Source organism: Haliaeetus albicilla, chromosome 20, assembly GCF_947461875.1.
Source record: "Haliaeetus albicilla chromosome 20, bHalAlb1.1, whole genome shotgun sequence".
NCBI classification, from domain to species: Eukaryota; Metazoa; Chordata; class Aves; order Accipitriformes; family Accipitridae; genus Haliaeetus; species Haliaeetus albicilla.
Genome location: NC_091502.1, coordinates 7,893,695 through 7,913,770, shown reverse-complemented (window position 1 = coordinate 7,913,770; position 20,076 = coordinate 7,893,695). Strand labels below are relative to the sequence as shown.

The 20,076-nt window shown below is 36.2% G+C and overlaps 1 protein-coding gene across 4 annotated transcripts in view; it reads right to left on the bottom strand.

Moving 5' to 3' along the window:
- The window catches only part of MICU2 (mitochondrial calcium uptake 2), a 150,809-nt gene that overhangs the window by 129,488 nt on the left and 1,245 nt on the right, over window positions 1–20,076 (bottom strand). The window lies entirely within an intron of this gene.

Below are 20,076 nucleotides of genomic sequence, written 5' to 3'. Positions count from 1 at the left end.
AGCTCCTACTACACAGCGTTGGCCATTACTAAGCTGGGTCATAGTTTTGTTTCCTCTTTGATTAGAAGAAAGTATAGAAAGGAAAGCAATTAGCTGGGCTGAGCAGTAGCCTGAGCAATTTACTGATAATTATAAAGTACCAATTCTTATGGTCTCTACCTGCGCTTTAGATAAAATAGTCATTTTGATTACAATCTGTATGTATAATAGCATCTGAAAGCATTATTTAAATAAAGTTTAGCCCAGCTCTTTCACTGTAGTTTTGCTGTCTGGCATCTCTAACCTTACAGGTCACATGTCAATTAAGCAACCACTTATTAAATCCATTTTTTTTTGAAGTAATCTTCAATCAGGTTTTTCTAAGCTATTATTTTTTCCACTTCAAAAGATTTAACACCAGAGATCAGAAGCTTTGGGATGCCACTCCCACATCAGTTAGCAATGTCCATTTTTTATAATGATTTGGAAGACCAGAAAGGCACTTCCTAAGTACAATTATGAATTTGGAGGAATACCAAACTACAGAAAGTTAGGTACACTGTGCCTGCTCATAATACCTGTTGTGATTCTAGTTTTTCTCAGGTATGAATGTCATCAACTTAGTTCCGTTCAAACATCAATGGATTGTGCCAACCATGATGCAAGCATCTGGTGTCCCAGTTAAAGGGCTTCTTACCACCCTTGTGAGGAACCGGTTTGGGCAGAAAACTGAATTCAAAAGTCCATCTCTCTCTCCTTCCCCTTCTCCCCACCAATCTACACTAAAAGGTGAAATATTTATTTCTTATAAAACCAAGCAAAGCCAATCACAAAATTAAATTTCAGAGGTTTTAAAATAAGCAGTACCAAATGAGGGTTTTTTTAACCTCTAGGTATCTGCTTAGAGAAAAGAATAAATTATTAATCCAGGCTTGATTTCAATGAAATGTCAAGTCAAACGGAGCTTACAAAGAAATTACAGCAATATTTTTCCATATCCTGTTCATGAAATAAAACCAATTTAGCATTTTAATTAGTAAAAACCTTTAAAGAAAGCTTTAAAAGTTGGTATTAGGCAATGCAAATTACAGTCCTTGCAATTTTATTCATTAATTATTCCAAACCTGTTAATTACCCCCATAGCTAATGTTATGTCTAAATATAAATTCCTTAAAAGAAAATGTCTTCAAGCTAGTCATTAAAGCTTCTACTGAGGGAAGCCCAAGCTATCTTTACTACGGCAGCTAAAAAACCCTAATGCATTACAGAAGGCAACTAAACAGAATGTATATGAATACTTTCAGTGTCAACACAAAGTAACTGTTAAAAAATAACATTCCTTCCCAATTAATATTTTGTGCATATTTTCTTTATTTATATTTAACATTCTGTACCTATTTACTAAGATACACAAGTGCTTGTTATTCATTCTAACATAAAAGAAGTTTGAAGTTTGTGTTTCTGTATACTTTCTGACCTGTAAATCACATAATGCTACATTTTGGTTGGTACAGCAATATCCGTACAAATTAGTTGCAAGAATTTTTAAAAAGTTAATTGCTTTGGTTACCTGTGCATGGACAACTTGAAGCACATATTCTGGCTCTTTAAAAAGTTATTAAGCTATACTACTTTCTTAGAAAGAAAACAATTCCATTGTCTCTAACTCACTTTTCATAGTTATGTTTTAGTTTCAGAATAGGATACTACTCTTCATTCTTCCTCAAATAAATGCCTGTTTTAAATCAAAACGCACAAAGAGAGACTGGAAGTTCAAAGCAGGAAGAAGGTGGCTGAGGATGCTCTTTAGAGGCAAGAGGAAGGCAACATAAAAGCAAACTGGAAGAAAGAATTAGAAAATTCTTATCTGGGAAGAGAGAACAGTAGGACAGAACTTCCAGTGGACCACTGTCCCACTCTACACTACACAACAATACCAACATAAGGTTCAGATATTTATTTTCTTATCTTTATTTTGATAGGATTGTGGTATGAATAGATAACAGAGTTGAGAAAGAGATGACAAGCTATTCCTCAGTGTTACATTTTTTTTCCTCTCAATGTAAACACTACTGCCTCTGGTTTAGCTTCATATTAATTTCTCTTTAGATACCCAACACTCTAAATGCTTGGGAAAACTCAGTAAAAGTTACTAGAAAAGTGTAGTTAAACAGCTGGCACAGAGTAGTTCAACTACAATAACAAAAAAAGCCCACTATCAGAACCAGAGGAACTTGCCAAAAAACAAAGCATGACTCTCCTGCTTGCACAACAGACAATCTACTGTAAGGCGTATTTTATACCATCTCACACTACTACTGCTGAATTAAATCTATTTGTTCTTAAAACCTCCTTGTCTTCTCAAGTGCTTATGGCTCCCCATATTTAATAGCAATGAGCTTAATGTTAGTTCTCCTAAACGTGTGAAACATGAATAGGGTTAGGCAAGGGCTCTAACCAAGAAACAGGGTGTTCATCAAAATACTATATTTAAAAGAAGTCTCTCCAGTGTTAGGGTGAGAAGCTATAACCATCACCAGTGTATAAGCTGGCAGCAGCTGTGAATGGCTATTTAGGTCCCATGCGTAAATAGCTTTGTTCTAGAAGCATGGAGAATGTTAAATGACAGCATCAAATTAAACAGAAGTTTTTTGGACCTTGGCCACTTTTTGAGCAAGGCTGTGGGAATGGAGGACAGACATCAGTGCACTACGTTTCCAACGCTAGAGAAGGAAAATGCCATCCCTTCCTATATGCTTTCCACTGTCCAGTGTTTCTAGTTCTTTGCATCCACAACTATAAACAATATTATGTAGCACTTAAATTAGGAAGATTTTCTAAGAAGGCAGGAGAAGTGAAAGACAAATCAGTTTAATTAATAAGCTTAGCTTGTAATAGTCCATCTTTGGATAAGGATTAATTGCTATCAACATAACAGAAAAACAAGCTATTTTAAAAATAGATTTTGGCCATTAGGCTCTTAAAAAGTGAATATAAACACTCATGCTAGAAATGCAGGTCATTTTATATTTTCAAGGCACAGCATCTCAATGAAGTGTGGGTCACAGTTACCTTGGGCATATTAATATCTTTAGATTAATCTCAGCCCAGCTTGACATTAAATATTTATCTGAAACTTCTTGTTACAAACCAGCTTTTCAATAAAAACGAAAAATAATCATAGCTGTTAGCACGAAAAGTTGATATTAAAAGCTATAATATTATAAACACTTATATTTTGTTAAATGCTTTCATAACATCTCTTTTTTATAAATGGGTTGCCCATGATTAAACATACAAAGCTACAGCCTATACGTTCAGGCTTGCTTTGGTCATTCCATAAAACAAGTGGCCAATTAATGCTGGTAGTCAAAGACAACCTTGGAGGAATTAATTTCACAAAATAGCGTATGCTTGTCATCAGGAGATCTGAGGTAACGCATCCCTCTGAGCATAGGGAGGAGCAGGAGGCCATCCCTGCAAAGATTTCTAAATGCCTTTAAAGTTTTACTCCAGGAGACATAACAGGAAGTTGTATGCCTAATTCATCCTGCTTTTAAATGGTCAAGAAAATGGGAAAAGGTAGAAATTTAGGCTGGTGGGGAAAACGGGAATGATGCTTCTCAAAGGTTGGAGGATGTAAACTTCCATCTTGGACACTTCCAGGGAGTGAGTTTTACTGCAGCGCTTGATTGCTTATTCTTGAAATACACAGGTACCTTCCACTGATGATGAATCCTTTTTCCTTCTGTTCTTCCTTTTTGTGTTCACAAAAATGGATCATACAGTTTTTCCCTCCACTGTTCTAAAAGATAGCAAACAGCTGTAGTATCAGAATAAGTTGCTAACATGAAAGAGAGGTTAAAAGGAAATCCTACCACCACTTAATTTTGCATGCTAACACCAATAGTGCTTATAAATTAAAAAGCGTAGATTAAAAAACCATCTTCTTAAGACGATTTCCTTACAATCAGAAATTAAGAGCAGAAACAAGGTTCCAATACTCTCTTCAAAGTAACAGCAAGTTGAAAGATAGTGCCTGCATAGTAGATTCAAATGGAGCTACCCGTGCCTAAGTGTTCCGAAGTCAAACACAGCCCTGAATTGAAAAGGCGACTACCAAGAAGTTGCACCAGTAATGAAACTGGCTAAGCTGTATGCCCGGCCCCCAGCAGAGTGGACCGCAAGGAAGATGAATTACGCAGAGGGCTCAGCACGCTCGGGGAAGGGATTGCACTTAATGCCCCGGAATGTGCCTCGGCAGAATGCCCGTGTCCGGCACCGCTGGCTGGAATCCAAGCAGATCCATTACCTTCCCTTTATACATCAGCTTACCACATGCCTCGCTGACACCACAGATATGCCTTTCCTCCTCCCCTTTATTTTTAACTTTTGTATCTTTAACACAACTGAGATACATACTTCAGGCTATACCATTAAGGAGGATTTTAAGCCCAGTTTAGCACTTGGTAAATTATTACGTTATCTTTCCAACTCTAATCTAATACTGTTTTAAAAGCGGGCAAATTAAACTAATGACAAAGTTCACACAGATGCTTACATGAGTTACACTGAACCAACTGTATTTTGAATACCAAGTTATCTGTGTGTGAACCTTTTAAATGCTCCATAAAAACAATTATTTTGACTCATAAAACCAATTATTTTTACTCTAAACATCAGAAAAAACTTAGTCCTTCAGGAAGTTCTTGGTAAACTGAGAGGACAGAGAAAAGCTGATGGTACATTTCTTTTCAAAATTGATTTGTTTTTTTCTACAGTTGTATTTGCTGTATCCACTTATATCCAAATCTGGCTGAGAAATAGCATACCTTTGAAATTGTGTGCCTCTCTCACTCTGGCCCTAAAAGAATCATATTTTTATCACAGATAAACAATACCATGAGAATCTAAATATTTTTTAGTAAAAAAAAAAAAGTCTCCAGACAGCTTTTTCTTTTTATAAATTGGCCTTATATATATATATACTTAATATGAAACTGGTTTTAAGTCCTGAAGTAGCTGGACTAGCAGGAAAAGAAGATCACAGTTTCAGTACATCCGAGAATTTTTGTTGTTGTTGCTCAACTTAAAAAAAAAAAAAAAAAAAAAAAAAAATCAACCGAGACCACCTAATAAATTAGTTGATAAGACACTTACCTGTGATATGAAAGATGCAGACTGAGCTCTGTGTTATGCTCTATCCAAAGCATGTATTTGAGCCTAAATGTTTCATATCCCAACCTGAAATTCTGAAACATTACCTCTCCTCTCTTTCCTTAGGCAGTAGAAATCTTCCTAATATTGTCAAAACAGACATATTCCTATGTTGTAGACTACAACAACCTGCTTTGTTTTCAGTGGGAAAAAATTAATTGAAAAAAACCTCTACCAGTTCTCCAGCAAACTTACTACTACAAGGAAGTCTGAAGCATTCTGTACTCAAATGCAGATGCTCAGGATTTCCTAGCATAGTTATCATTACGCTCAAGTGTGGCCTTATTACATTTAACACAAGGCCGCTAAAATTCTACACCAAACTTGGCATTATGAACACAGCTATTCCCATACTGATAAGGAGAAGAATTGGAGAAAAACTAATTGCAAGACTACACCCCCACAAAAAAGAGGGGGGAGCTTTTACTCCCCCACCAAAACTCAACCCAGAATTCATGGCTTGGGTAACAAACATTTTTATTTGTTTTGCTGCAGTGCATGAGAACCCTGTCATTAACAACAATGTCAAAATACAAGACACTGTACAAAAACAACAGACACAAAGATAATCCAAGGTTAAATTTGCTAGATAAATTATTTCCATGTAATGAGAATTCCTCCCCCCACCTTTTTTTTTTTTTTTTAAACTTAGAATTTTCTCAAGTTTCTTCTGTGTGGGAAGTGATCTTTTCCCCCTTTCCATCTGGAGTAACTTGAAGGTCACTAGCCCTCAACAAATCAAGAAAATAAGCCATATGGAGCAAACTTATACTATAAGGAAAGGAGATAGGAAATGAAATGGATAACCAACTAGGAATTCCAGAGGATTAAAGCAGCCATCATTTTTTACAGCCCTTATTCTATTATTAAAGGAGGCTTGTTTTCCACTGTGGTAGGTAGTGCAACTTGGCACTTCAGTAAAGTTTCTCACCTCGAGATTTAACAAACGCCATGAAAGAACTCATCAAGACTCTTGCTACTGTTCATTCTCAACTCAAGGGTATGTATACATCGATCCTGCCACTTAGTTTCATCATGAATACTAGCAAAGCATTTGGTATCATTGAAGTCTCATTATTGTTCGTAATACTGAGAAAGTATCTCAGCTTTCACTGAAAAAGTTCTAGCCCTTACAATTCAGAAGTTTCAAGCCTGGAGGTTCAAAACCAATAAAAAGAAACCACATGATCTTAAATAAAAACCTTACATTTTCAGCCAGTTCAATTTTAAGGCTTGATTTATGATTTCTGAACACATGACGACTACATCACTCTACCATGAAGTTCAACTTAGTCTCTTGTCAAAGTATTGTTTCACCATTAACAGGTTGGTTATGCAGTAGGTAAATTGCTTATAAATATATATAACAGCAATTTAATTTCTTTGAATGTCAGACATTTCACGGACACTTATTTTATGAATAATGGAAAATTAATTATGCTATGGTATATACTTATTGCATAAAATAACATTTTTCTCAGACAACTACAATAACACTGAGTGGCTTTACTGAGTGGCTTATGCATATGCCAGTTCCAAAAATATAGTAGAGCAAACTCTGGAGGATAGCAGATCCACTTTCTCCTGCCCTGCCTTCCCTACTATAGAAGTATTATATTAAATAGAAAGATTGCAGGACCAAAACTGAATAAAGGACTTTTTTACTGCAAAAGCAGAACTACTGTTTTTATGAACTGCCTATAGGGGAAGTGTCTCACACTCAGCAAAATATCTGAAGATGAAAAACTATTCAGCTGATGTATAGGCATGAGTGTTGCTAGCATGTTAGCTTCAAACTCTTATGAAACTATTCATGGATTCTGCTCTTTGCAAAGTACGGCCTCTAGGACCAATACCCTATCCACAATCAAAAGCATATCGCTATTGTCTCATGGCTACCTCAACATCATCAATAACTCATTATCCAGCTATTCAGAATTTACTGACAGAGAAGACACATTCTACAGCTTGGTGTTGTGACCAAAAGATTGTGTAATCTTCCCAGTTACAGCAGCTGTCTAATAAAGGATATTGCCTCTATCTACTTTACTTTGCCAAACACATTCACGGGGACGCTAAATGGGCTACAAGCGTCCCTCAAGCATGCAGTGATGGGAAATTTAACAATCTCCAAGTCTGAAGTGGCAAAATAACAGCCCAGATAGGACCTCCAGGATGACAAGGAACACTGTATGCATGAAGTGTAACACACTTCAAAGAACTGCGAGCAACTTTTAAATCCACTTGCAGTGGTCTAGTCAGATCAACTGGGTATTTCTGATGGCCAGAAGCAGATGTACATAACATGAATTTATAGAGGTGACACACAATCACACACACTCTACTGAACCATACGGAAGGGTCTGATTCCATCATATTAACACCACATCCAGAGTCTAATCCCTACACAGCCTGGCCTAGAGCCACTGTGTCTACTTCCCATTACTCGCCACCTTCTACCTCTGTATTCAAAGCCGAGCCCAGCCCTCCTGCTTCAGCAATGGAGGGACTAGAACCAAGCATTGCTTCCTCCTGGCAAGTGGCAGTGCACAGCAGTCCCACACGTGGAGTCTGCTGGTCCTGGAAGCGATGGAGGGAGAGTGACTTAACCCGCGAAGGACCCTCTGCACAACTTCATCCTGCAGCATCTGCCACGAGGAACGAGACCTGCAGGGAAGACTCCCAGACCCCCACAAAGATCTACTGGGGGACAAAGAAGCAAGTAAGATGCCCCATTACTCCCACAACTAGAGTCTCACAAATCCTTCCCCCAAAGGATGCAGCCATGTGATGACTCTCAGGATAATCACTCCCTGTTTGCTGTCAGTACAAGTACTCTGCAATACTGGAAGTGGTACCTCCTACCACCGCCACAGAGCATGAGTCTACAATGCAAAGAAAAAGCTATCTGCAGTGCGACATCAGGTACTGCTTTAAGAGTTTTACACCAAGGAATCTGACTACGAATCACTATTTCTGACAATGCACCTTGATCACATTGCTCTCATTTCAAAGAAGCAGTACTGTTGAGGGACCCCTTCATCACAAATTATAAAATGAGGTACCCATGACAAACATTCATTAAACAAATGGCATATTAACAGATGAAACTGCATTATTTTTTATAATCTTCACATAAAGAATCTGGTATTTATTGCTATACAAAGTCTGCTCGATTAACACATGCAACATTTCTGGTGCACCTAAAACTTTAGAATTTTTTTTATATTTTTCACTTCTGAGGCTGAAGAGAAGTGAGAACATAAATGTTAAAATTAAAGAATAACAATGCAACACCATTTGGCAATGTGACACTGTCAGCTTTCCAAGTTTAACAGCAGCTGGGAAAAAAGTATGTCAGCAATTTCCTACAATGTTTTTCTGGGAGATTGAGTAGGAACATTCCATACAACAGGCATATTCAGAATAAAAGAAAACACGGTGTTCTAGGAAAAGTAATTTTATACACTTTGCACTCTATTGTCCATGATGGTTCTTCAGCTAAGCTGAAAATTTAAAGTTTTAACAGATTTTTTTTTTTTAAAATCCAGAAACATAAGACTTGCTTTAGGTTTTACTGTTTTTGTTTTCCATGTTGAGTCCTTCCCATAGGTCACAGCCTAAATGCTGTTACTTACGACTTTTAGGTCTTTAGTACTCTTTTCAGGAAAGTTGCTGGAGAGAGCTCAAGAACGACACGCACAAGTTTCTTTACAGAAGTGCTTAACCACAGCCCTATGTGAAAAAATGAACAATTATTTTTTCCCAGGAAGAGAAATACTGCAGCAGTAACACACACATGCAATAACCACCAAGCTATAAAAACAAACTCTGGCTCTGATACAGTACAGAAATTGACTTACTTTGAATGGCAAACTACAATACACATTTTAACTGCATACCACAAAACAGAACATGTTTAGCTATTATAAATTAATCCCAACTTATTTTAGGATTTTGTTGAGAAGCTTCCATATGGGAAGGTCTAGCTACATCGAACTTAAATGAAAAGAGTTTACAGAGCTTAAAAAAATTGTCACTTAAGTAAAGAAAAAATAGCAGCATGCGGTGCCAGATAATCTGGTGGATGGTTAGAAGAAAATAATTTTGGAAATTATAAGTCACAGCACAAGAAAAGCATCTGTACATTGTAGAGCTCACCCAACTGAGCTCAAACAAATGAAATCTGCATATTGTTTAAGTAGCTCTATTTCCATCACTCAGTTGGTTCTCACATGCTTATAAACTCCCTGGCCTAACTACAGGATTTCTGTAGAATCAGAATATGAAAAACTATGTTCCTCTGACTGCAAACTTACTAAAACATGTCCACATTTCTAAAGAGCTGCTGTAACCACACCATTAACCCCACCCCCACCCCCCCAAACCTCTTCCTCTAAATTACATTAGTGACACAAAAATTTCAGGAAGACAAACCAGACCTTGCACTTGTCTGAAGTACCGAAAAAAACATTTTCTCTGATCTATTCATGTTAGCATCAAAACTCTTTTTTTTCTTCTTTTTTTTAAAACAAACAACTCCCTAGGATGTTCTATTGTGGACACAACTCGCTGCAAAATGTAGAAAAGCTGCTCTTAAGTGGAGATGGAGCTACTCTTAAGTGGAGATGGATCTCATGAAGAACAGTTATGCATTAATAACCAGAAGCCCATCTAATGTGAATAACTAAATCAAGTACCAATTCTCCTCATTTGTTCCCTGTTGAAAAGTACAGATTTTATATTGATGCTTTGCATAAGACAAAAGCATCTAAATTGCTCTGGGAAACCGTGATTTTAAATTGATGCATGTTTTGTATTGTTTTTTTCATCTTCTTGAGTTTACAATGTTTATTCCTGCTGTTTCACATCTTCAGCAGAAGTCTGTAATTTTTTACTTATTCCCAAATTCAGCAGTGATACTACTGTATTCCCTTATGCCTAAGACCATCAAGTGTATTTTTCAGTACAAAAGGGTGCCAGATGTTTTATCAATCAGCTTTACTGCATTCCTCAGTAAGGACCATACTCTAATGCCTTCCCCTCAGGTAAATGAACAAGGGAAAACTTTTCATTTTGTGACAATTCCAGACTACTGAGACCACTGTCACTTTGCATTTAAACATTTTAAGATTATAAAGTAAAGGTAAAAAGCAGTATCTTAGTCTCCATGCCAAGTATCATTTTGATTTTGCATTTCCTTAAAAACCATCAAATTACCAGACAAGTCCACAGTTGCATCAAAATAAACCTGGAGAGAACTGGTATGGAAGTGGTACTGCAGCCCCAAACCAATTTTTCTGTCAGTTATGGCATTAAGCTCTGGTGTCTTCTAATTCTCAAAGTTTTAGAAAAGGAGAAGCAGCCTGTCAAATAATGTGGTCAATATGTAACTATTGAGACTTTTGTACTGAAAAATAAAGTTCATTTTGGCAACTTTGTGAGAGAATAGAATACTATTACCAAGTCCATTTCACCATGGTGAGCAACACAACAGCATGGAACTTTCCACTTTTCTCCTTAGCAAGATTTCACATCAGTGTGTGCACACAGTCACGTTCAAACCCCGGCCTGACTTGTCAGCACACAGCCATCTGCCTCTTACAGGGCCACCAAAAGGAGCCTTTGCTGGAACTTCAGGCAAAACCCATCCTTTAAATTCTGGGCATATCTGACAATTTAGATTAGAAAATTTCAAAATAAATCCCATAGCTTCATTATTAACACAGTATTATATTTATTTTTTATTATTGCATTCACACAGTCTGTATTTGAAGTATATTTTATACATACATATACTATTATATGCTTACTTATATATATAAAGTATAAATTTACATTATAAATATATATGTATATAGCTTTATATGAAGTTCAATGTGGTTTATGTTAATATTGCACTATAACTTGTTAATAGATTATTAATGGCAGTATTTCCAACAACAGGCATTATCAAAGAAAATGCCTACTTTTAAAAAAAGAAAGATTAAGAAAAACAAGATTTCTGGATACATTGATTTCCTTCATGTAAATTTTTCATCTATGCTAGTTTGAAGTTTTTGGAGGCAGACGAAGGAGTTTGCTGATTTGGCAAAGGAGCAGGGAAGGTATCAGTGCTGATAAGATAATATTTATTAGCTACATCTGCTATAACTGCTTTTTATAGACTCCATCAGTGCAAGACAGTTACTCTTGAAATTTCTCCTACCCTGAAAGGGACACTACCTTAAATCCTGTTTGGTGTTTAAAGCTGACAAAACTCCCTTCTCTTCTCTTTCAGTTCATTGTGTAATAAAAACCTTCAGGAGCAGCAGTAAGAAGATACAGTATTCTGAATAGTAAGAAGACACGTACTCTGAATGAGCACTTCACACAGTTTTATCTGTCATTTATCTTTGATATTTATTTTGGCTAGTGTCTTTCTGGAATATTATTCAGACAAAATTAAACCTAGTTAAGTTACAATAAGAACCATAGTAAAAAGAAAATTAGACAACATTACAATGTACCAAAATTTAGTGACCTAAAAATCAGGAGATGGAATAGCCCTAATGCTATTGTTACAGCTATCACCAGTGAAGACTATGTAAGTTTCTCCACAGCACAAATTAAACTAGATACCCAGTTATTTCTTCTTTTTCTGGCTACCTGCTGTTTCCAAGATGCTGACCTACTTGTTAGGAATAGCCATATTTAGCCAGCCACAGTCTTCACACAAAGGTCTGCAAGGAAGTATAATACAGAGCTCTCACACTAATCCAGCAAACACATGTGAAAAACAGTACAAAACAGCATCAACAGGAGAAAAGATGCTACTGCTTGTACACAACAGATACTTTCTTACAAAAAAAGGATAATTATCACTATGTTCAAAGTTTTTAAAAAACCAAAACCTCCACAGTTGCCATCTAAGAAAGAAAATAACAAATAAACATTGTAATATCTATTTTTAAACCATCTAGAGTATTTACTGGAGGAAAAGTCCTGTATCCCCAGTAAATAAATATTAGTTTCTCCTCTGGGATCGTTGTTAAAAATCAGAATATTATTTTGTGCAATTCTTTCTATTCAAAAGAGCATTTTTTTTATTTTCAGGCAAGCTATTTTCTTATCTGCTTATGTTTGTCCACTAACATAAACAGTCAAATACTCTCAAACACTAACCTTTTATTACATTGCAATTAAAACAGTAGCTAAAACCACAACAAAACCATGCAGCTTAACTCACTCCATCTGTCCACATGTATCAAAGCGCCTAGAATGAATGTTAGTCAGATTTTAATCACTGAAGTCATATAGCAAGACTGAATTCAAGTAAGAGGTGACAGATCAGATGAAAGATAGTTAAATTTTAACCTCGACCCCTAAGATTACATTTGACATCATGTTGTTTTAGTATCAGTGAAGACACCTGCAGAAAGAATCTCCATGCTCACAGAGAAGGGAATAAATGTAAATATTTTCAAAGCCAAAAACTTCAGGATATAAATATCTCACATTCAAAAAGCTGAAAAGGATACCATATATTTAAAGTTGAGAAACAAATGCACATCCATAAGTAATATTTAAGTCTATAATTAATTATAACATCATGGTCCTACAGATTCCATACTCTCTATACCACATTCTATTTTAGGCACACAACATGACAATGTCTCTATGTTACTAATGCCGAGAATGATGTTTGTGATATATTTAATATCTCAGTTATTGATTTAGACTGCTTGGTGGATACCTGATACATACAGTATTTCCATAACACAGTGAAATACAGAATTAAACAAGAGGTAGCTAAGGTTACCCTGGTTGGCTGCACAAGAGGAACAGTTTCAGAAAGACTGAAGTATATTTAAGGAAAAGAAAAAAGATTACCGTAGGCTGAGCTGGCAATCGATTCCAAAGAGCTCTTCTTGCAGGGGAGATTCATATTTATTGATGCTTAAGAACTGGAGGAATGTTGTTTTAAAATGCATTTTTTTTAAACACATACTATTTTCATAATGCTTTGGGACTATTAACTGAAACTCATTCATTCTAGATTAATTAGGAGGCAACAATGTTATTAAGGCATTTAAATACACAGAACCAAACCAATTACATTGTAGTACTTGAGTTTACTTCTAGATGCATGGCCAAGAAAAAAACTTAATAGAAGTATACTCACATGATGCACCGGACTTAGAACGCATATGCATGAATTGTGTTAAACTTTCTCTTATGTAGCCATAGACTACTGAAATCTCAGTCATGTAATAAAAAATTGACTACTCATTTCCTATTCAAAACCAGGAAGTATTTAGTGCATTTACCTACAAAGTTGACTGCCTTGTCACGATCTAAGACAACATTTTTTTGTAACATTTGTCAAGACAGTAAATATAGAAGTAAAGATACAGCAGAAAATAAACCATGAAGTTGGCAGAAGGATGCTACCACATGCTGACAAGAGCACTGCCTGCAGCTCACTGCACCTCAGTAAGGAGCCTCTCCAGCGCTGCGCACTGCTGTAAAGAAACATCATGGGTTCAAAGCACCACGAATCAAACTGGCCTCCTCCTGAAGGCTGCCAGTTTTTCACATTCTTCAGTGGGAAGAAGATCTAAAGGCACCATCTTGCAAATGGTTCAAGGACCCAACCTGAAGATGCGGTAAGGAATCCTCTAACACCTTTCCAACCATGCTACAACCAGAACAGAAACCTAAGGCTGTGCAGAGGACCACTGCCTGTCTCCGTGCACTGCGACCCGGTCCATGCCGTACAGCGGAATACATTCTGTCACACAGAGAGAACAACAGTCAGCAGCAAAGTAAGATGCAAAAAAGCCAAAGGACAACATTTTGAGGAAGGGACAAGGTATAGCAGGGAAGAGATTTTTAAAAAATACAATTAAAAAAAACCCCCTTACTTAAAGATGCTCCGACCCACAACAGAAATGGTAACTAATGATTTTTACATGGTCTTGTTTTACTACATAGATTTTAAGCATTAATGATGTGACCATGTGGTCAGGTTTGCACCAGCTGAATTCAAATATGAGGCTTCTCTGAGGCCTGCAAGCTATCACCGAGTAGCATGTTTGATGTGGATTAAAAACTTTTGCATTAAGTTTCAAAAGCCTGTTAAAGCATTATGCTGCAGACTCTTATTTTATACATGCTTAATTTTACTTTGTGAGCATCCTACTAATCTATTATATGTGCTGTTACATTTGCATTCTCAATTAATTTCTGATAGAATAAAGACTCAGAGATAAACACTTTAAAATATTACTTAGGACACAAAAATATATTCTAGGATTTTTGAGCCAACAAAAGCAGGCAACTTTTTTTCTTTTTATGATGGAGTAAGCACAAGAATCTTCCTGTATATTCCTCAGATTAGACTGTACATATTCTTTCTGTTTTATTTTAGAACCACATTCCTCCCTCCAGGCGATTCCATACATCATTACAAATCCTTATGCAATTTTATCCGGGGTTCTATATTTATTAAGACACCTCATCTTAATAGCAACGTGCTTCCCTCAGCATGAACCAGGCTTTTAAAACAGATTGCAAAGAACCCCCCCCCCAAATTCTCATTCTAACAAAATTTGCCAATGTCTCACAATTTAAAGCACTTACACGAAACTTACAGATTAAACAACGGTTCCTACAAAGAAATAAACTATTTTTTTTCCATTTGGTGACCAAATTCAAATGCCACATACATACTTTTTATCTGCCAAGATCAAATCCTTCACATGCAGTTATTATGCACAGCTTACCTTCCTAAATAACATCATCTATTACAAAAAAAAAAAATCAGAAATATAGTGAGTGAGAAAAGGTGAGCTAAAAGTAGTGTAAGCACAACTTAAGTCACAAAGTGGTCCTGTATACAAAGGATGTGTAAAAAACCATCAAAATCCTGGAGCTATGCACTTCTTCCTTCCACTGCTCTGAGGAAATGACTTCAAATTATTTAAACAAAATGCTGCTTTTGGCATGCATGCAACATTTGTTTTGGAAGCATATGTATTTTACACATGTTAATACCAGAAGTTACCAATCAAGTAAAAATACACTAAAAAAGTAACTTGCTTATAGTAGACATTATTTTGCAAATCATCTGTTGATTTGGGTTGGAAATTTTACCTGAGTGAAAACCATGCACAATATATCAGAACTTGTCTGAAACAACTGTATCTCAGCACTCATCTCTTTGGAGACACAGTGCACATCTCAAAGCCCTCAGATAGGGCTTCAGAACTTTTTAAACCATTGTCATCAGCTTCTAAGTCTGGGAGTCCAGAGACTTCTACTAAAGCCCTGATAAACTTAAGAGATATACTTAATTTAAGCACTCTCCCTAGATTATCCTATGAACTGTGGCACTGAGTTCTCCATAGCTCTAGGATTTGTAAAGAGGCCCTCCAGTATATTGTTTTGCCTTCTCCACAGTGGCAGAACCAAGGGGGTCTTCCCTGAACAAACTGGTGTTTGGGGAATCCTTCACAGTATTCTGGTTTCTTTAAACAGTGTAAGGCAGTAGTTCCAAAATAAATTTTTGTGGTGGTTACACATGTAGCCCTGGAAAACTAAACTAAGCTCTAGTTTTAATCATTAGAAGTATTTTACTCCCAGTTGCTTGGAATAACAGTTTTCATATCATTGTGACAGACAAAGTCACCACTATCATGTGTGGCCATCTTTGCTTCTCTTAAGAATCGTTAACATTGCAAAAACTGGAAAATGGTGAAACATTCAATGCAGTTTGAAGTGAAATAAAAAATTTAACACAGTCCAAAAGATGACTGTTTCAATAAACACATTTTAAATAAAATGAGAATTTCAGAAGTATCAGACACTAAAAAAAATTAAAATGGCACAAATGATTAGTTAACCATTGTTATAAGCATTATCTTAGTATTTTCAGTATGATCATGTATCTGTTTAAGACCTCCAGGACAGGAATCCAGTCTCTTACCTGGAAGAATTGTAGCACATTGCTGACACAACACAAGCAGTAGTAGAAAAGGTAAGGGAACCAACTAGACTACAATTGTGTAACAGAAAGTATTAACAAGAACAGACAAAAAAATTGCTGTAAGTTGTGTTTTCCTCTTCACCTCAGGTAAGCAGTATCAAATATTTAAGTACCAACTAATAGTCCAACAACCCTAGAAAAAGAATGCCGAAACAAAATCATGTTTATCGGCAAACAGACAACATTTTGCACATTTATAGCTTCATATATGTGCTAGTAACAACTCCAGTTAGTTTCATTTGGAAAACAGTGACTTAGACTCAGCACAAAATGTGACATGCTGCAGGGATGGCAACTTTTCAAGGGTGAATCAAATTATATTCTTCTTTCTGAAGCTAGTGACTAAACATGTCCGTAAAAAACTCAGCAGGGGCAGGAGATGCTGTCTCTGGTAGCCTGCTGCTTTTCAGAGTTTTCTTATCATTTGCAGTTTGTGCACGTACTACATCGATGCTACAGTCCCTTGGCAAGTTCCAAACTTAGTTGGAGTGGGGAGGCCAGAGTCATTGCCTCTCACAAAGTGCTACAGCCTCCCAATGTGTGCCACTCCAAATTCACTTGTGCACTCTTTGGCAATCACATACTTGATTCTTGACCCTGATAAAGGTAACCTAACTGACTGCAAAGCTGACTCATGATGAACAGCACACTTTAACAAAAGAATTCTAACAGCGTTAGGCCATATAATGCCACATCAGTATCGCAAACTGCAAGCTCTGAGATAATAAAGACACAGCAGACAATACTGCAAGTCGATCAAGGCTACAAATCATATACCACTGTGTCATTTGAATTACTACTAAAGAAGAAAAACACCCAGCGTAGTATCACTGTAGTGTGTAATGCAGCATGTACATTTTTGACCTGGCTGTTGTGGTTAGGATAACAGAAGAAACACTTTTAGTGAAATTCAACATAAATCCCTGTTCTAAGTTACACTGGTAGAACAAAAGATCTTACTCCCCTGGCCCCCTTCTTTCCCCTTCTCCTTTATACAAGCTGACTAGCTCATTTCATTTAAAAAAATTGACCTAGGTTTTCCCAGCACAGGCTATATCTAGACCTATAGCACAGGCTATATGGTCTAGGATATTATCAATGTAACTTCACTGGTAAGTAACAAGTGCAGATAGAACTAAAACCTGGTATCTATAAAAAATTCTAAAAATATTATGTTAATTTTGCTACAAAAATCTTTATGCAGTAGAGATTTACAATTCGCACTAAAGAATTATTCCAATATATATTAGTTGTATGTTTCTAAACAGTAGGTCAACAAATGAAGATAGAGAATGAAAATAACTTCATAAATCACTTAGTGAAGCTCTAAAGAGATAGTATGAAAGATTACATCTGAGGTAATCTTACATTAAATAGAAAGTTTTATTATGAATATGCTACCCACTTAATGTAAGCTGTTAAACAGGTAAGTGGCTGTGAAAATGCTGATAAAAAACTGGGCCAAAAAAAGTTTAAAAAAACCCACCCCAACCTGAAAATTTATTGCCAGAATAAACAAGAATTATATTAGAACGCAGTAACCAAACATAAGCCACTACAAAATAAGACAGACACTATCCATACAACTCACAAAAGGGAAACAGATTAACTGACCCTGCAGGACCTTTGATTCTGCAAAGACTTGTAGACAGGCTGAATCTCATTCACTCTGAGCAGAAGTCAGAAGTGCCAATGACCAATATGAGCAGGATTAAACCCACTGCAGCAGCACGTGAGGACTGGAATTAAATAAAGATTTAAGAAACTAGGTACCAAAGGTATCAGTCTTTGATTTTAAAACAATGAAAACCTTTAAAAAATAAAAAAAAAGAATAAATACTGAATTTGCAGAACTTTAGCTCCAATGTGTTGTTTGCAAGCTTCAACCGTAAATTGTATCTCTGAAGTTGTCTAGAACAAGGTACAGCTGAAAAATTTCTGACTCGTTTGATAGAGACTAGTTTTATTGAGAGTAATGGAAAATCTAAATAGAGTTCTCAACTTCAACAACTTAAACTAAACAAACAGCAAGCATTTACAATGAAGATTTTGATTCTGCAACAAAGCTATTAATGGTTGTTACATCTTGCTTAGGACAAGAACGAGAATTCACTCAGTGGCTCAAATTACGCTTATACCAGAGTCCCATACACATATGAAATTGGTCTTAATGACAGGACTTTTAAACGTAATGCAATGCTGCTGAAAAACAGCACATAACTAATCATAAAATCATATTCTTTTGGCTCTTTACAGTATGTAGATACACTGTCACTTTGTCAGCTTCACTTTGTTAAGTATTTTAAATAATTACCACCCATTTTGCAGCAATTCATTCTTATGATTCAACAGTAAAGACTATAGTACCAAGGAAAACTGGGAAGCACTGTAGCATAATCTCACTGCATTCTCAAGAGCAAATGCTAGGCCCTGTTGATGAGACAGAAGTATAAACATTTCCACTACATATTCCTTTATTACCACAATGATAATGAAAGTTATGCTGTTTAACTTCAAACGTTTGCCTTAACCTGTAATATTTCACATAATTATGCTGCAAACATTTCCACTACATAACGTACTGCAACATGAACAAACAGTTCCGAATTGTTTGCCAACAGAGTCTCAAGCAAGGCTGCTTAAGATCAGTTATAATGAAAAGGAAAATAATGGAAAGTAAAGTTATCCACTGCTAGAATGTGAAAAGCATCTCCATTTAACAGGATTGCACAACCTCTGCACTGAAAAAAGATTGGTTCAAAACATAAAATAAAGGTGATATACTTGTTTCAACACTCTGTTTTGCTTTTGAGTATTTCTTGTTTCTGGCAATGAGAAGCCATAAGTAGCATCTAAACTGCTTAAAAGATTTGCAGTATGCTACTTTGGCTCTATCACTCTGTTGCTCATAGCTTTAACAATCCAGTTCCACTTTCAGTTTATTGGCCTTAGTGTTATGCTCTGCATGGCCAGTTCTTAGGCAGTTTTAAAAAGCTCAACACATTAATTGCAGCAACATGGAGTACAAGACATACGGAGAACTTTTGCCTGTAACTACAATAGCATCTCCAACAGTAGTTTTACTGGAAAACTGAAAAGTTTAAATTGAATAAACTACTTAACATTTGCAGAGTCCATCCATTTACTGTCTCCAAAACCGAATCAATTAAATAAACTGTAGACTTTTGGAGTTTCCCCTGAGAATTAAAAAGTGTACTTGTAGGACTATCCATGCATTACATGGAAGCTACTCCATGAACACATCAGCAACAGAACTAGATTGCTTCACTCAACACCCTTTAAAAGTGATTACTTCCTGCATTTAACACTTTTTATATGTACCTACATACACACCTACTTATGCAAGAGTTCCATACATATATGAAATTGGTCTCGATGACAGGACTTTTTAAACATAACACAATGCTGCTGAAAAATGTCACATAACTAAACATAAAATCGTATTCTGTTGGCTCTTTACAACAAGGAGTTGTTTCCAGTAGGATTTCTAGTGGAATAACGGATGCCTTCCTCACTAGGAGCCGTATACAGAAAAACCAGTTTGAACATGTGCTGTCCAAGGAATCAGGACTAATAGCTAATCTATTTAGAAACACGCTTATTGAAAAACTGGAGTTTCCTAAGAAGATGCAGCTTAAAAATTCTCCATGATTAAGACTGTACTATAAAAAAAAAAAAATTTAAAAAAATCTTTCTTTGTTCTTGACTCAAAAATAAAAGTTGCTTTTTATTTGCCTGCTGTTCAGCCTGTTCGGTATCCGTTAAGAGACAAGACATCGAAGCTTTCCTAGATGTAAGTAAAGGAACAGCACCGCAAGCATATACTGACC